This window comes from Cavia porcellus, unplaced genomic scaffold (assembly GCF_034190915.1).
Source record: "Cavia porcellus strain 051 isolate PalLab524CR breed Dunkin Hartley unplaced genomic scaffold, mCavPor4.1 scaffold_13, whole genome shotgun sequence".
Taxonomy (NCBI): Eukaryota; Metazoa; Chordata; class Mammalia; order Rodentia; family Caviidae; genus Cavia; species Cavia porcellus.
In genome coordinates, this window is record NW_026947496.1 from 34,228,000 (window position 1) to 34,244,071 (window position 16,072).

Sequence of the window (16,072 nt, forward strand, 5' to 3'; positions counted from 1 at the left end):
CTGGCTCACCACTTGCCTGGGGCTGAGTGTCCTGTTCCCTTGTCCAGGCAGTTGTACAACTACTGGGCAGCTCCATGGTGTTCCCTAGCCTAAGGTACTGCTGTTGAGACGTCAGTGGGTGGATGAGCGGAATCCTGCCTGTTGGGGAGTCTGGAGAAAGTCTAGGGGTGTCTGTTGGGAATGAGAAGCCAGGAGCTCCCTCTGCCCTGTGACAGGGGTGGGGCAGTTGTTGCTCAGCTCCCTGCAAGTAGCCCCACTCACCCCACCCACTCTCCCAGGAAAACATCTTGCATGAGACACAAAGTTAAACTTTCTGGCCTGCTGGCGGGAGACGTTCCATGCATATGAGGCGAGTCAGGATGTTCCATGGCACATTTGGAAAGAAGAAGAGGGCTTCAGTAGAGACAAGGTAGAGCTGGAAGGAAGACAACTGCCTGTAAGTGGTCCAAATGGGTAAATGTGTTCCCAGGAGAGAAGTGGGAAGGAGAGCCTGCTCCTGCTGCAGGCAGAGAATTGCCAGGGTGGAAACCTCGGGGGTGACATTTTGCTCCTCTCAGAGGTGACAGAAGTTCCAAGCTGCCTAGCAGCAGCCTGCCTGCTGACCTGGATCCCTTTGTGTCCCCAAGCCCTGACATATGCTTTCCAAGGACCCAAGGGTTCTCAGTGAGGCTGGACTGGGCAGCACAGGTAAGGAGCATGCAGGAAGCCCTTGGTTGCTGGTTCTCCCTGCCCAGTTTCCTCTCTGGGCCTCCATTTCCAGGGCAGGAAACAGGAAGCAGCAGATGGGGCAGACTCACCGTGCTGGAAGGGACTAGAGCTCTGCCTCCCCAAACCCCTCAGTCTCTGCAGAGGGACTCTCCAGGAGAACAGTTGTCTCCTCTCACCAGTGGAGGCTAAAAGGACATTGGAAGTAAGACTGAGGCAGGCAGGATGGTAAAACAATCTGCCGGTGCCAGCTTGGAAGACGTACAAGGGGTGTACTTGGCTGGATGCATCTGTTTCTAGCTTCCTCAGTCCTTTAGATCTGAATTCTCATTCTCCACCGAGTCCCACCTTTAAACCAATGCAGCCAGTGTGTGTGAGATCCTGACGTGTGGTACTGGGTGCACTCCCTGCATGCTATCACTAGCAGCTGTCACGTCTATCTCTAGGATTCTGTTTATACCTGGGAAGTTCATCCTCCTCCAACTTGATCCAATACACACTCTCTGCCCTGCAGAAAATTTGGGGCCTTCATTGTTTTCTTAGTTTTCTAGAACAATTAGTTCCACTGGTCATTCATCCACTCACCCAACATCCTTGTGCTGAGCCTGAGATCTTCCCAAAGCACTGTTCTGTTACCTGCTTGTGACATTTCCAGATGCCCTTACACAGTATTATTTTCAGGTTTCATGTCCAATTTCTGAGCAGATCCATGTGAGCTTGCTCCATTTTCCTGTGAATTTATCTTTTCCTTGTTCGTGTGCCTCCCCCGTGGACCTTATGCCTGCGGAGAGCTCCCTGTTCTGAGGACCTCTGATGCCCTCGCTGTGTGGGCCAGAGGAGGGAAGAGGAATGAGGCAGCATATCCTTCAGAGACAGAATCATGGGGTCAGTGCATATTCCCAGGCCTGCTCCCAGCTCTGCCCTGCCTAGATCTAGTTTGCAGCTGGGATTGCAGGACTCCTGGAGTCTGGATAGATTTCTGCTTTCCAATGCTGCCTGCACAAAGCACAGCAGAGGCACGTTACTTCTGAAACCGCACAGCCTTGTTGAGGCACCGTGGTAATTCAAAACCCAGAAAGAAGTTGCCCACTCCACCAATCCATGCTACATGACTCCCATTGGACTCCCAGAGTCCAGGCTGTCCCTGTCAAAACAGTGGGGCCAGGAAGAAAAAAGATTCAATGGGAAACAACCTAGCTACGAGTGCTCACTTAGCCATGGAATCCTTACTCTAGATAGTTCTGTGCTATCACAGGGCCTCTGTTCCTGTCTTTGATGAGTGGAGAAAAACAGCTCTGGTAGAAGAGGCCAAGGAGCCAGGATAAAGCCTGGCCCAGCAGCCTGGGCTGGGTGCCAGGATGAGTGGCTGTGGAGCAAGGCGCATGCTCTCCAGGATACTATTTCAGGCCAGCTGGAGGCCAGTATGTGTTCTGTGCCACAGGAAGAATGTTCCCTCAGACAGAACAGCTAATCAGGCCAGACGAGGGAGTAATGTGAGGCCAGCAGCAGTTACTGCTGGCTTCCAGCAGGCTGCTGCCTCTTCCTGCACTGAGTCACATGTATTTTTGTCTTGTAGAGTCGTCCACCTCCCACAATAGCCTTCATCTCTGCAAACGTGGGATTCTTCTGAGACTGTGAGCTGTGTTGCAAAACTTGGAGCTGTTTCCTAGGGCTGCCCTGTGTCATCTGTCTCTTTGACATAAAGAGGCAAGCAGGAGGGAGGGGACACAGGAAAGGAAAGAAGAGGGCGGAGGAAAAGAAGGAAAAAGGGAGAAAGAGAAACATTTGCTGACGTCAAAGAAGGCCACATTCTACAGGATAACATTACTTGTACCTCAACCACCTACTCCTTCTAATTTAGTAGAAACCAAACAGCCTGTTTGGAAGCCTTTAGTCGCAGTCTTTTTTTTTTTTTTTTTTTTTTCTCTCTATTCTCCTTTGACCAAAAGGGCCATTAATCGTTGGAGTCTGAAAGCTACCTGATTCCCTGAAACAGAGGGGATTTCCATGAGTCATAACTCAGGCCCTGCTTGTGCAGGGCTCTGCAGCTACAGTAAATTGATCCAGCTGCTTGCAGAACTGATCGAAAAGGCCCCGGGGAGAGGTCCGCTCTGCAGCTGGGGCTGCTGCTGGGGTTGTCATGTGGTCGAGCTTGCTCAGGCTGGCCCCCAGTGTCCTCCTAATCCCCATGTGCCCCCCCTTTCCACACCTCCCTCCTCCTCAGGGCACTCCTTGTTCCCTTGAGAAGTACTGCCTTGCAGCCCAGCTGGCTTTGCAAGGTGAAGGCAATTCTGCTTGGCTGTGGGACCTCTTCCTTGGGAAATGCAAGACCCTGAGGATGAAGTCTTGTTTCCTGGCTCTCCCTAGGGCCTCTCCTTGGGCACATGTTAGATTATGCTTCCCAGAAACCTAACCTGTTTCTGTTGTCTGGACATCCAGGGCCTATTTACAAAATAAAATGGGAGCTGGCAACAGTAACCTGTAACCTGAGGCTACAGAAACACCAATCCACTACCCAGATGCTAGACTTCAGTCTGTTAGCTGGCCAAGGCCACACAAGTTAATTTTTATTCTAGTAAAAAATAATAAACACTGCATTAGCAACTAAATGTTTATCAATTTGCAGTTCATTTCCAGCCAGATCATTTCACTCCCCGCACATTTTTATGGCTAGCTGATGCACTGGAGTGTGCTTCATGAAACCATATGTGTCTGTTTAAGCCCTAGCCTCCGTAGCATTTATATGGCATTTTTTACCTTAATTGGATAATATTATTTGGCTACTTCAGTTATGTTACTCAAATATCATATTTTAATGATGAAGAAACTGCCGTAAAGGAAAGTTAAGTGACTTTCTGGGGGTCACCCAGCAGCTCAGGAGAGGTTCTAAGTGAGGAGCCATAAGCTTTTCTTTTGTTTTTGTACAAAGTACTCACCTGTGTGTGCCAAACCATGTGCCTGAGCAGGACGGAGTTTATTGTATTTCTTTTTCTCATTTTACGGTAAGTTATATTAGAGGAGGCGGTGAGGACAACTATGACACGGAGTAGGAGGCCGGAGGAGCTGGAGATACATAGTGGACAGGAGCAAGGAGAACACATGTGGGGGGAGCGGGCTCATGTGCACTCTGCTGCCCTGGCCCAGCCTTTCTGCAAATGTGCTGCTGAGTTTGTGTTTAGCAGGATTAGAGCCACCATTGCTGGCACCACCTATTGTTTATCATTAGACAGTTAGTGCCAGGAACACAATCTAGCCATGACAAAACGAAGCCATGGCTACAATCATGCGAATGCCCAAATTCCCCCAGCCTGCCTATTTCCCTTACCTGAAGTCTGTAATAGAAACCTTGAGATTGCCATATGGTACAGGCGGTCCAAGGGGGGAAAGACAGAGGAAAAGAGTTTATAAGGGCAGTAGGCAAAATAAGTAAGACCCATGTTTTGTCTTTATTTCTTTGAGAAAATTACCCACTTTCTTGAAGCTTCAGTTTTCTCTCCTGAAAAAATGAAGGATAATAAGGTGTCCATTACAAGGCTGCAGGCGCCTAAGGGTGCTTATTCTCAGGGCTTGGCATACAGGTTGGCATCTGGTGGACACTGGAGAAATGCTTGTGTTAGAAAAAGCAAGCTTGACTGTGGGATGAAGGTACCATATATGCAACCTCAAATATGAGAAAATGCCATGTTACCCAATGGGCAGCTTACAAAAGTTTTGTGTTTTTTTTTTTACTAGCTTAAGTACATACTTTTTTTTTTTTTTATTTGGTACCGGGGGATTGAACTCATGGCCCTGCCCTTGCAAGGCAGGTGCTTATGCCGCTGAGCTAAATCCCCAGCCCCACTTTTTTTTTAAATACATAACTTTTTAATGATGAAAGTGATATAGTCAGATTTCTCACTATAAAGTTTAATTTGCTGACTTAATCGTATGCATATTTATAATTAATACACAGATGTACTCATTTGAAAAATAATTAATTTTTGGTACTGGGAATTGAACTCAGTACCTTGTGCTTGACAGGCAGATACTGTGCCGCTGAGCTATATCCCTGGCTTTTATCTGGAAATATTTCTTTTGTTGTCCTCTTTCTTCAAGTCTTCATCTTTATGCCCGCTCCTTCCCAAATGACCTGACTCAGTCTTTGAAAACACATCTTGTTTCTGTTCAATGTTTTTGAGATTTAGTACTTTTAAAAACTATATATTGTGGTCACTGGAAATGTCACCTCAGGCCTCATAATGCCATTTGTGATCTCCACAAAGTTGGCTTCTTGTACTGCTTTTGAAACAAACCTTCATGAGATTGTGGCTCTACAAAGGAACATTCGTGTATTTTAAGGTCACATGCTGAGCTTCAAGGATGTGAAATGACATGAAGCCAGGGATTTTCTTCACAGGACTTTAGCAAAGAGAAAAAATGAAGAGCAAAAAGGGAAGGAAGGTCAAAAATTGGGTAATTATTGATCTTAATGATGAATAGGTGGAGATTTATACACTAATTTTGATAGGTCTAAAAGTTTCTATAATATAAACGAGCTTGGAAAGACTTAATGATATTATCTGGAGGTTGTGCCTTCGAGAACAGCTAGGAAAACTTTTACATTTATTTGCATTAAACAAAACAAAACAAAAAGCTATTCTTCCAGGTAAACTCTATAAACATCCTAGAGTAGCACTGATTGAATTCCTTTTAGTGGTATTTTGTTCTAAATAAAGACATTGAGAAAGCACCCTATAACATAAGGAGCTTCTCAGGGACACAAACACAAGGCAAAATCTTAGATCCATCCATACATCCTGTTTTCCTCCATGCTTTGCTGGTCTGAGTTGATAGGCTTGGAAATAACCCCAGAGCAGAGCTTCCACAGGCCTGGGAGGACCCACCGCAGAGCCTTTTTCAAGCACCCGTCACCCATGCCTTACCAACAGTGGAGTTGGAAAGCCTCAGACAGCAGAGATACAGCTCTCAGATCTGGTGGCACCAGTATGGGTATGTGGCATCTGTCGTGGGACTGAAGGGGAAATTCAACATTTTCTTTTTTAGACAATGTGTATCCCCTGAAAAGAGACAAAAACTATGGTCTACATAGCCCAAGCAAGAGGGGACTCAGCATTTGTCAGCAAACACAGTCAAAGTCAGGAAAGAAGGCACAAGCTAAGAGCCCTCGTTAACAGTAAAGGATTGAAATCAGTTCCACATTGACTTTATGTCTCCCTGGCTTCTCCAAAATTAGGGAAAGGAACTATTATTTTTAAAACATTGTGGAAGAGTAGAATGCTCTCCATGCAAACAACAGATCATATACCAATGAGACTATGATTAAAAATATTACTGGAGCCTGGGGGATGTAGTTTAGTGATAGAGGGCTTGCCTACCATGTGCGAAGCTCTGGGTTTGAACCTCTATACTGAAAAACAAAACAGCCCGGGTCTGTGTGGGAAGTCTGTGATTTTCTGAAATTCTTTTTAAAAATTTTTTTATTTTTGTCTTTTCCCCCAAGAATGTGCTATGCTAGGTCACAGTAGGCTAGCCATAATCATGGAGAGACTGACTTCTGAAGCTTAATGGTGTGGCTTGATTCATACTTGACATTTTATAAGAAAGAGAATTGGAGCTGTTTTGAAAAAACCCTCCTTCCAACATGAAATCACAACCCAGTGGTTTCAGAGTACTTATCTTAACATTTCAGTGCAGGCAGATTTATTGGAATACCAAAAAAGAAAAGAAGATAAACAAAATACCCGCGTGCTCAAACTGAGAACGTGATCTTTTTCAGAAGATGCTTTTTTTTTTTTTTGAATGACCTAAGTGTTGATTCTAACCCCAAAAGACCAAAGTGTGAGGTTAGATAAGTGTCTGCGAGATTCATTATTGCTAGGTGGATACTGTGAAGTGGGCTGAGAGGTCACTGGCTGAGGCTGCAGAGTAAAGTTCACTCATTGTTTATCCTTGCTCTGATTGGGCGATTACTGAAAACAAAATATGAATTACCTTCCGGAAGCCCTCTGTTGACTTCAGGTCAACTCTGTGAAGGAGGGTATAGCACCCTCCAGTTAAGGAGCACATGATGAAGTCTACAGGCAAGGTTTGAGCAATGCCAAGTGGCCACTGGCCAGGGTTGAAGTTACCCCATAAGATGGTTATCAAATGCAGTTACTGGGTCTGGCATATAACTTTGGAGTTGCTGAGCTGAGTAGGAAAGACAGACATTGGCGAGTTCATGTCATCATTTCTTTAATGCACTCTTTCATGTTAATCTTTCTAGTTGTTCAAGTCTGACTTGCGCTGAGGATTTAGCCTGGCCAGTTCACACCTTCCACCCGTGCCTCCATAAAATCCTCTACCTGTGCTTTTCTACATTGCTTTTTCAGTAACTTGGATGGCAACTCCATAGATACTGTGGGATGTTTTGTAGTTATACTTAAAAATTTTCCAACAGATTTGCTGCACATCCTATGACAAATATAATAGCTTCCTGTGAATTGTGATGATTTCTTACACTACATTTGCAAACATATGTGTGCGTGTGCATGAAAAATAGCCTTGCTTTAAGGAAGGAAGCTGCCATAACCACAAAACTGTTTCTGGTGAATTCTCTTCGGTGTGGTCATCTGCCTTCAGGTCTGTGAATAACCGGCATTGGAAGGACATCTGGGACGGAAACTTGACTGTGAAGCTTAATGTATAACTAGTGTTTTTTTTTCCCCCTCCTGAGTCAGCAGTTGGCAACACGACACTGTAAATAAGGATTCCAGCGAGTAAATGGACGTCTCTCAGCCAGGGAGGGGAAGGCTGGGGCGAGCAGTTTTGAAACTCATGTCCACTCATGTCTGTGCTTGCTGCAAGGGATAAGATAATTTGAGAAACCTGGAAGTCCTGTGTATTCACAGGTTTCAAAAACAGGAAAGCCTCTTGTTTTAAAACCTTGCAGAGCAACATGTGGTCTTGAAAAAAGCTAGCCTGCGGTTTGGTGATCATACTTCCTTATTGATATAATGGCCTCCGACGCAAGGCCTCCTGGGAGTGCTGTGTGGACCGCAGGCCTGACAGTTACCCTGACAGGTTCTGAAACAGAGCTGGGGCTTTCTGGACAGATGAGAAGTCTAAAAATTTCCCTTTTCATTTCCTCTCTTGTGTGACTTTGTCATTAAAAAAAAAAAAAACCAGTAGTAGAAAAGGGAATTTTGTTCATGGTTTTAAGGAGTTGATCTTGACTGAGTAGCTTCCCTTCCACTCCCCCAAAATCCCACCCCAAAAACCCCAAGCTAAAAAAATATCATCTGTTCTTGCCTAGTTTTTTCAATGGGTCTATGTTTGGTTAATTTGCTTTTAGGTTGGACTCATCACAAGCAGATCTTTTAAATGGTAGGATTATAAAGAAATACTTCAGGATCTCTCCATATGGTCTGCATCTTGAGGCCTGTAAGTGTAGGTAAGGACTGTGTCCTTCTGGAATCTTCACCTGCCACAGTCACCTGGGAGGCTCTTTTGGGCACACGCTCCCAGGACCCATCCTTGAGTTCTTGAATAAGTGAAAACAGATGTCATCCTGGTGTGATATAGTTCGCTGACCGCAGCACAGAAAGTTCCACTGGCTGGAGGTGTGGGGGCTGTCTGAGCCCGGAAAACATCCTGTGTCTGACCTGAAACTCAGAAAAGCACTGGGCATTCCTGCCTGCCCTGACTAAATCTGGGTGCCAGGTAGCTCCTGGGCTGATCTGCCTCTGGCCTGTTGCTTCTCTTCTTTCCCTCCTAGAGAGAAAGAGGGCAAGAAGGTAGACACATGCCCGAAGTCCTCTTGATACCTATGCTTTACCACATATCCTAAGCATACATTTGCATACCTTTATGCATACATGTGTGCATTCTTTATGTTACTTGGCCTAGCACCAGAGTTTTGTTTTTCAGTGAATTCAAAGACAATAACATTTGAAAGCAGTGTATATTTCAGTCTTCTAGTAAATTACTAGGCAAACATAACCACTCTCACCAAAAGACTCCATCTTGCCAACTCCTCTGCATTGGCTCTGAGGATCTGCAACCTGAAACCAAGGGCCAGGATGATTGCACAGTAGAATTTGCTTCTCTCTCTCTCTCTCTCTCTCTCTCTCTCTCTCTCTCTCTCTCTGTCTCTCTCTCTCTGATAAGCCCAATAAATCTGCCCTAAACACGTCACTGAGATCACAAAGAAATGCAGTCCTGCCAAGTGTTAGCACTAATAAGATTTGCCAAAGTCTCAAGGTTACGGAGAAAGTAAGAACCACTCTCTGGGCGTGCATGTCTACTGTGTGTGTGCTCAATGCCACGTGTATATACTTTGCATGTACAGGAGGATTCCAGAGGACAGCACTCTCCAGTGGTTGTCTAGCAATGGTTGGATGCAGGCTTCCTACAAGTACTATAATCTGCAGATGCTCAGGTCCCTTGCATAAAATGGTAAAAATATTTATGACTTATTCAATCTCTGTATATTTTTTGTCATCTCTGACTTATTTATAAAACCCAATTCAGTGTACTGTGCATAGTTATTAGACAAACTCTTTAGGGAATAATGACAAGGAAAAAAGTCAGTGTATGTTCAGTATGAACATGATTTTCTCCCACTTGAAATTGGCTGAATCTATTCATGCAGGGTCCACCAATATGGAGAGTCAACTGTATGTGTGTGTGCTTAGGTGTCATGTATATGCACCAAGTCTGTGCATGAGTATCTAGTGTGTGTGTAAGAGACATACCTACATCTGTGAGTTTATGTGTCCACATGTATATGCATGGGAACATGTTCAGGTCAGGTAGTCGTGTGTGCCATGTGTACATGCTGTGTGCATGTACACTGTGTGTGTGTTCTGTGTCCTGTGCAAGCTTTCTGTTTGTGTATGAGATACTCATGTGTTTATCCTCTGTGTAGCCCAGCAGATGCCACAGGCTCATGGTGCTGGGGGCTATGTCTGTCTGGTGTGAGGCAGGCCTGCTCAAGAACAGGTACATCACTTAGGCGCAGTATTTTTCATGGGGTTTGCTGAGCTCAGACTCTGAGCAATGTACACTGTAGATGACCTTTGCCTTTGCATTTCTCTTCCTGCTGCCTTCCAAGAGGGTTCTTTTCAAGTTATCTTTTTTTCTTTAGCTTTAGGGAATAGGAGAGCATGTTGGAATTAAAATGGAGCAAGAATTTGATGCCATTCCTGTGTATACAGAAGACAGAAGAGAAGGGGAAAAAAGGTTAAGAAGCTGCAGGGAACCCAACAGGAAAACTAGTATGAGTTTGTATTTATGAAATAAAACTTCTGTCTTCCACACAGGCCTTGAAGTCTGCCCCAGTTTCCTGCCTCTAACCTCACTGTAAGTGCCGACCCACTTCTGGCTATTTTTATTTGTTTCTTTGAAAATGCTCACTGTGTGATTAGAGTTGACTCTTGTCAACTTTGTCCTCATTCCTCCTGGCCATCCAGGTCCCAGAGTGCAGTCATTCTCTCCTCACTCCCAATAATTATGGATGAGCACAGAGCCAAAGAATGTCAGCCTTTATTGATGATGTGACAAATAAGTGACCCATTTCCTCACAGTCAGAGACACCAGGACAAGCAGCAGCTACCTATGTGCAGAGCTTTGTGCCTGCACGGTCTTTTGTCTGGTTTTCCCTGCTGAGGCATGCAGACTCCATGGGAACCAGCTCTGTGCCAACTCTAGTGTGAGGGGGTGGGTATGGTTCGGGGATCTTGCCAATTTTGCACTTTGGGCCTAGGGCGGTAAGTCTACAGGCGTTTATCTGGGATTACAGCCCGAGTCAACAGAAGGACCGGGAAGTGAGCTCAGGGCCCAGCAGCACATGGACAGTTGGAGGTGTTTACTTTTCTCTTTGAGCAAACTTTGATTTACTCTTTAATAAGTCACCACCAAGGATGTGGTTCTGGAGAGGTTTGACTTGGCATTCAAATCCAAGGCACATATTGATAAAGGAGGAGCGGGAGAGGGAGTCTTACGTTGTTCCAGCTTTATTATTAACCCTAAGTTTGGAAATGGACTTGCTTTCAGAGTTGGTTTCCAGTGCATGGGCAGATATTGGTTCCCAATTGACAAGGTCCTTTGATATCCTTAGTAGAAGTACGTTGTGACCAAGTGGCACATAGTAATGTTGACATCCTTGGAGGAGCAACCTTGATTTTTAGACAGGTTTGGTTTGGGTCTCCGCTGTGTCATATGGTGATGCCACTTGGGGAATTCCTTTATTTGCTTAGCCTCAATTTCCTCATCTGTGAAATGAGAGTAATCAAAGAAACAAACAAAAAGCGAACTCATTGGTTGTCAGGAATTCTGTAAGGAGACAAGTGTGAGGGTCAGATGAGTGGGATATATTTGGTTTAGCAAACAGTGTTACTTATTGCATCAGTCATTTTTATTGTGTGGAGACAGTTTGTTCTCTCTTTTCAGAACTATCTGCAGGACAACAGTTGCATAAAGTGTGCAATGAGGATAATCCTCTTCGCATTTCCTATGTGGGTCCACATGAGTGGATGAAGCTGCCATTCAAGGACTGATTAAGAGAGTCCTTGCCTCCCAAGCCCTGGATCCCAGAGGGTCAGAGTGAGGTTTACTCTCCTCTATGCTGACAGCATTTCCTCATTAAATGCAATCATCTGCAAAAAAGAAGGTAAATATTGAGAAGGAAGAAGAGGCATGGAGACCCTTCCATGCCTGGGGTGACCCTGAGTTCCAGTTATGACCTTGACAATCTATAGGACACACCACGAGGTCCCTCCAGAGGAGGAAGATCATGCTTTTCTGGGTTTCCAGCAGGTCTCAGTGCTACTGCAGTGGAGACATGAACCAGGTGCAGATCACTCTCTGTGGCAGAGGCATCCGAAGTGGGGTGTCACCCAGGAAGGTCACCTCCAAGGGTGCAGGGCAAGCTGGTCTTGGGTGCCAAAGTAAGAAGCATGTTGTTTTTGGAGAGTTTAAAGACAATAATCAAACTTACTCAGGCTAGTCTGCTTTTTAAAATTTTAATTACCATGCACCAGTAATTCAAAAGGCTCCAAGTGATAAAATCTGCGTTCTCTGTCCAGGCAGCTGGGCCAGTCCCTGTGCTCCTCATGTGTGCATTGGGTGCATGTGTGCATGTGTCCAAAGAAAAGAGACCCGGGGAATTTATTTCTTCTCACAAACAAAACAAAACAAACAAACAAACAACAAAAAACCACCACCAACAAAAAATATGTAGCAAATAGATCCTGAAGAGTCCTCATGGGCTCCAAAAAGCCATGCATGAGAAAGAAAGATGGAGTAGGTCTGGAATGGGACCTTGGATGGAGTTGCATCACCACATTCCCTTTGGAGGGGTTTGGGAAGCAGACCTAAAGCCAGACCTGGAGGTGAAGGGGTGACAAAGATGACAGCATTCCCACTGTGAGGATATCTTCTCCTTCTGCCTCTACCTGCAGAAGCGTCCCGACGTGCCCATTCTTTCTGCCACTTCCGATAGCAGTCAGGGTAGAGACGCCTGCTTGCCAGCAATGCCAGTGCATCTCCCAGTCACAAGCACCTGGTGAGATAAACAGACTTATGTTCATTTTTAATAGATGAGGAAATCAAGGCTCCGAAGGGGGAGGGGCCATCTCTGATTGGGAAACTATGAGTCTGGGACTTGATAGCCCCCAAATTTGCTGCACTTACACCTCACTGCATTCAGAAGCCTCAGAGGCTCGGGTGAGGCCTGCTAAGGAGGCAGCAGTGACCATTTCTTTAGAGTCATTTTGGGGATGCACCGTTTGTGACTTCTTTGTCCTGGCTCAGCAAGACCCTAGAGGGTCATCTTTGAGAGGCCTTGGAGTGCACTGTGCCAAACAGGCAGACTTCCCCAAGGCCTTTGCCAGAGGGGCTAGGGGATCGCAGCCTGTTCTGCAGAGAGGCAGATCTAGTGTTCTGTGTTTAAGGCAGCCCTCAAAGTACTCCTTGATTACTGGTTCCTGGAACCCTTTCTTGCCCCCTCAGGGCTCAAGGCTAGAGAAGAGAGGCCTTCGAAAATGCGGAGATGTCCTTTGGTGGAGTCCCTCTGCTGGGACAGAATCTGAGGTGACAAAAGAGCCTCATTGTCACTCTTCATGGCTGTCCACCAGTTTCTGGGCTGCAGGGCCTGCATGAGGGAAGGCTAACTTGCAACTTCATGCAGGCCCTGATGGCCAGAGACAGGCAGAGAGGGGTGATCAAGGTGCCTGACAGTGGTCCACTGTTGTCCCTGCCTCCCTTGGAGTTTGGGTTTTTCCGGATTTGAGAGCTGTTTGCCTTAGAGAAAGAAGAGCTGGTGGGTCTGGGTCATTTACATGTCACCCTGTACAGTATCTGCCTTTGTTCCAAAGAGCAGTACACATGAAAGGCTTCAGGGAACAGGGACAGCCAGGCAGTGACCTGCACAGGAAATTGGAAATTGGACACCCAAGGTCGCCCCCACTCCTCTGACTCATGCTTAAACAAACCCCACACATGCTCTGACCTTTGCTCCCTGCAGCTGTAGCAGGCCAGGCCCTACCTGCCCGTAGCCCCCCTTGCCTGCCTTGCCCAGGGCCCATGAAAGGCCAGCGCTGGGCCAGCTTCCGGGAGGACAGACTCCTTCAGATCCAAACTAAGGCTAGGTATGCAACAGCCCGTGACTTTTTATCTTCCACAAAGTGAATTTTTAAAATTTTTTTTCTTCCATTATATTCATCAACGCAGAAGAGATGGAACATTTGGCAAAATTATTTTAAGTAGCACTCCAACCTGTGATCATCATTTCAAATCAAGGAATTTGCTGAGCAGCTGTGGGGAAGAACAAAGGACCTGGGAGTGATTTAGGGCCTGGGGGAAGGGAGGCTGCTGGTTATAAGACCTGAGCTGTAGCAGCAGCAGCAGCTGGGGAGGTGGGTCATGTGCACCCCACAGGGCGGCAGCCTTTTTGGCCCCACTATAGGTTTACACATTCCTTATTAGAGTGTTCACTGCTGAACACACTACACGCAGTACATTTTACACAGATTGGGTAAGGGACTGAGATTCAATTTAATACCCCACCTGAGAGGTTCAGTTCAGGAATCAGACAAACCTGGCCTCCAGTCCTGGCTCTGCTGCTCACCAGCTTCTGCAAAATCATCTGTAAATAGGGATAATCGTACTGTATCAGTCAGCTTTCCACCACTATAACAAATGCCTGAATTAGTCAATTCATGAAAAGAAAAGATTTACTTTGACTGACAGCTTTGGAGGAGCCAGGGCATGCTAGATTAGCCTCTTTGGCGTGGGACCGTGGTAAGGAAGCACATCGTGGTGGAGGTGCATGGCAGAGTAAGCACCTGCCTCATGGCTAAAGGAGAGCAAGAGGAAGGGCTGGGTTCTCTTATACCCTTTCAAGGTGTGCTGCTCAGTGATCTCCCTATAGCACCATGCTGCAGAGCAAGCTTTATCCCATGGGCCTTCAGGGGAGATTACAGAGCCAAACTGTTGCACATGGCAACCACATCATAGATACTATTATGGGAACATATGTGAAGTGCATATCTGACTCCCTCACTGGTACATGGGAAGTCTTCAGAATGGTGGTATTATCCCCAGGATGCAGATAAATCCAATTTACATGCTTGGATTTTGTAACTGACTCATTCAACAAGCACCTATCAAGTACCTGTTATTTCCCAGGTGCTTAGCTGTTAATAGTGAAGCAAGTGTTTCAAACGTGGGGAATAATATGCTATTAGAGAGGCAAGAAATACTTCTATTGAGTTAAAAAGTCACAGTGTCTTCCGAGGATATTTAAGTAGTTTACAAAAGTATCTTGCGTAACAGATGGTCTGCTAGAAACAACTTGAAAAAATGTACAGAGTTAAAAAAACAAAAAGAAGGAAGTAATCTTATTTCTGTTTAGGAACTTACTGCTTTTCAATACAACTGTTAGCTAAACTAACTTAATTTCTTAAAAATGAGTCTTGCTTTATACCTGGGAATTTCAGTGAGTCTGTAGATTTTCTGGCCTATTTGCAAACAATGTGGTTCATCTGAGTGCCTTTCCGTGACACATGTGTTCTCAGACAGGGTTGCAGTGGCCAGGGATTATCCAGTTCTGCTACATTACCATCGTAAGAATCAGAAGGCAGTTAGCCCAGCTTCTCATCCCCTTCATAGCATTTCTGATAGGAAACGTTGAGCTTCTGCTCAGACCCTGCTAGGAAAAGACTGATCACTACTTTTAAAAGTAGGTGCTGGCCAGATTGAACATCCCTAAATGTTTAAGATGGAATAATGACTAGGAAATAAATTTGAATGAATTTGGGTAGCTCATCTAAAAAGTGAAAAAGCCTTTTTGTTCTTTCATCCTGGTCTCCATGGCTGTTGTTTGGCCTTGTTTTGACCAGTGATCCAGCTTGTCTTTTACCCCAGCCTGCCACCTGCCCTCTGTCTCTAGGGACACCAGTAGCCCTGGTCATTGTTGGAAGCCCAAGCCTACCACGCCTTCGAAGTCTGGGGCCAACATTCAGCCCAGTTGCTCCTTGGCTGTTCTCTAGGGTGGCTTACCCCACCTCTTTTTTCTTGGAAAACAACAGTGATCTTTGTTCAGCCAAAGCCCTATTTCCCAAACTCTGATATTTGTTCCCCAGCCCTCCTCCCTCCAGCTGCTCCCAACTGCTAACCACGTCTTGCGCACACCACTGACTGCTTCCTCTCTTCCCGCACTTCTTGGAAGGCAGCCACAGGGGCCAGGGCAGAGGGAGGGCCAGGCCTGCTGCTGGTGGCTGGGGCCTGCAGAGGCTGGCTCCACCCCCTGCCCTACCCTGAGGGTAATATTGGGAAAGAGGTGTGTGCTGCCTGTGAGGTCAGAGGGCCAAATGCAGGACTAACTGTGTAGCTCTGCAAAACCCAGGGTGGCTGTCTGCAGAATTTAGTTAGAATTTAAATAAAAAGATGGCCAACTAAAGCAAAAAGCCACAAGTGATAAAAAGGAAAAGTTTATTTTTGGAACCCTTGGTTCTAAAACTCCTTTTGACTGTCTGTCCTCTTTGCCTCTCCCATTGTGCAAACCTTATTCTTTATTACTTGATTCTCTGATCCTTCTTGGGCCCTAGGCCCTTAAACCTTCCCTTGCACTCCTATCCCTCTTTTTCTTCTGTCACTCAACCTGTTACACCCTAAATCTGACACCAGTGGACAACATGGCTTCCTAGAGTGGCTGGAGAAAGCTGTACCAGGATGACTCCACCACAACAGTCCCACTGGCTCACCCAGCTGGCTCCACTCCATGACATAACATGAGTTTTGATTGGCTTGAGGAACCATTCAAATAATTTTATTTAGTTACCAACATTTAAGAAACAGGAATGCACCAGAAAAATCTAGATTCCTA

General features: G+C 45.7%; 1 long non-coding RNA gene across 2 annotated transcripts in view; it reads left to right on the plus strand.

The window, feature by feature from the left end:
- Positions 1–283: 283 nt before the first annotated feature.
- LOC106028424 (uncharacterized) overlaps positions 284–16,072 on the plus strand; it is a 97,920-nt gene continuing 82,131 nt past the window's right edge. For both annotated transcript variants that reach the window (XR_001202048.2, XR_010051234.1), the window contains exons 1-3: positions 284–436; positions 10,008–10,047; positions 11,137–11,356. This is a non-coding gene — a long non-coding RNA (uncharacterized LOC106028424). The remainder of the gene's footprint in view (positions 437–10,007; positions 10,048–11,136; positions 11,357–16,072) is intronic.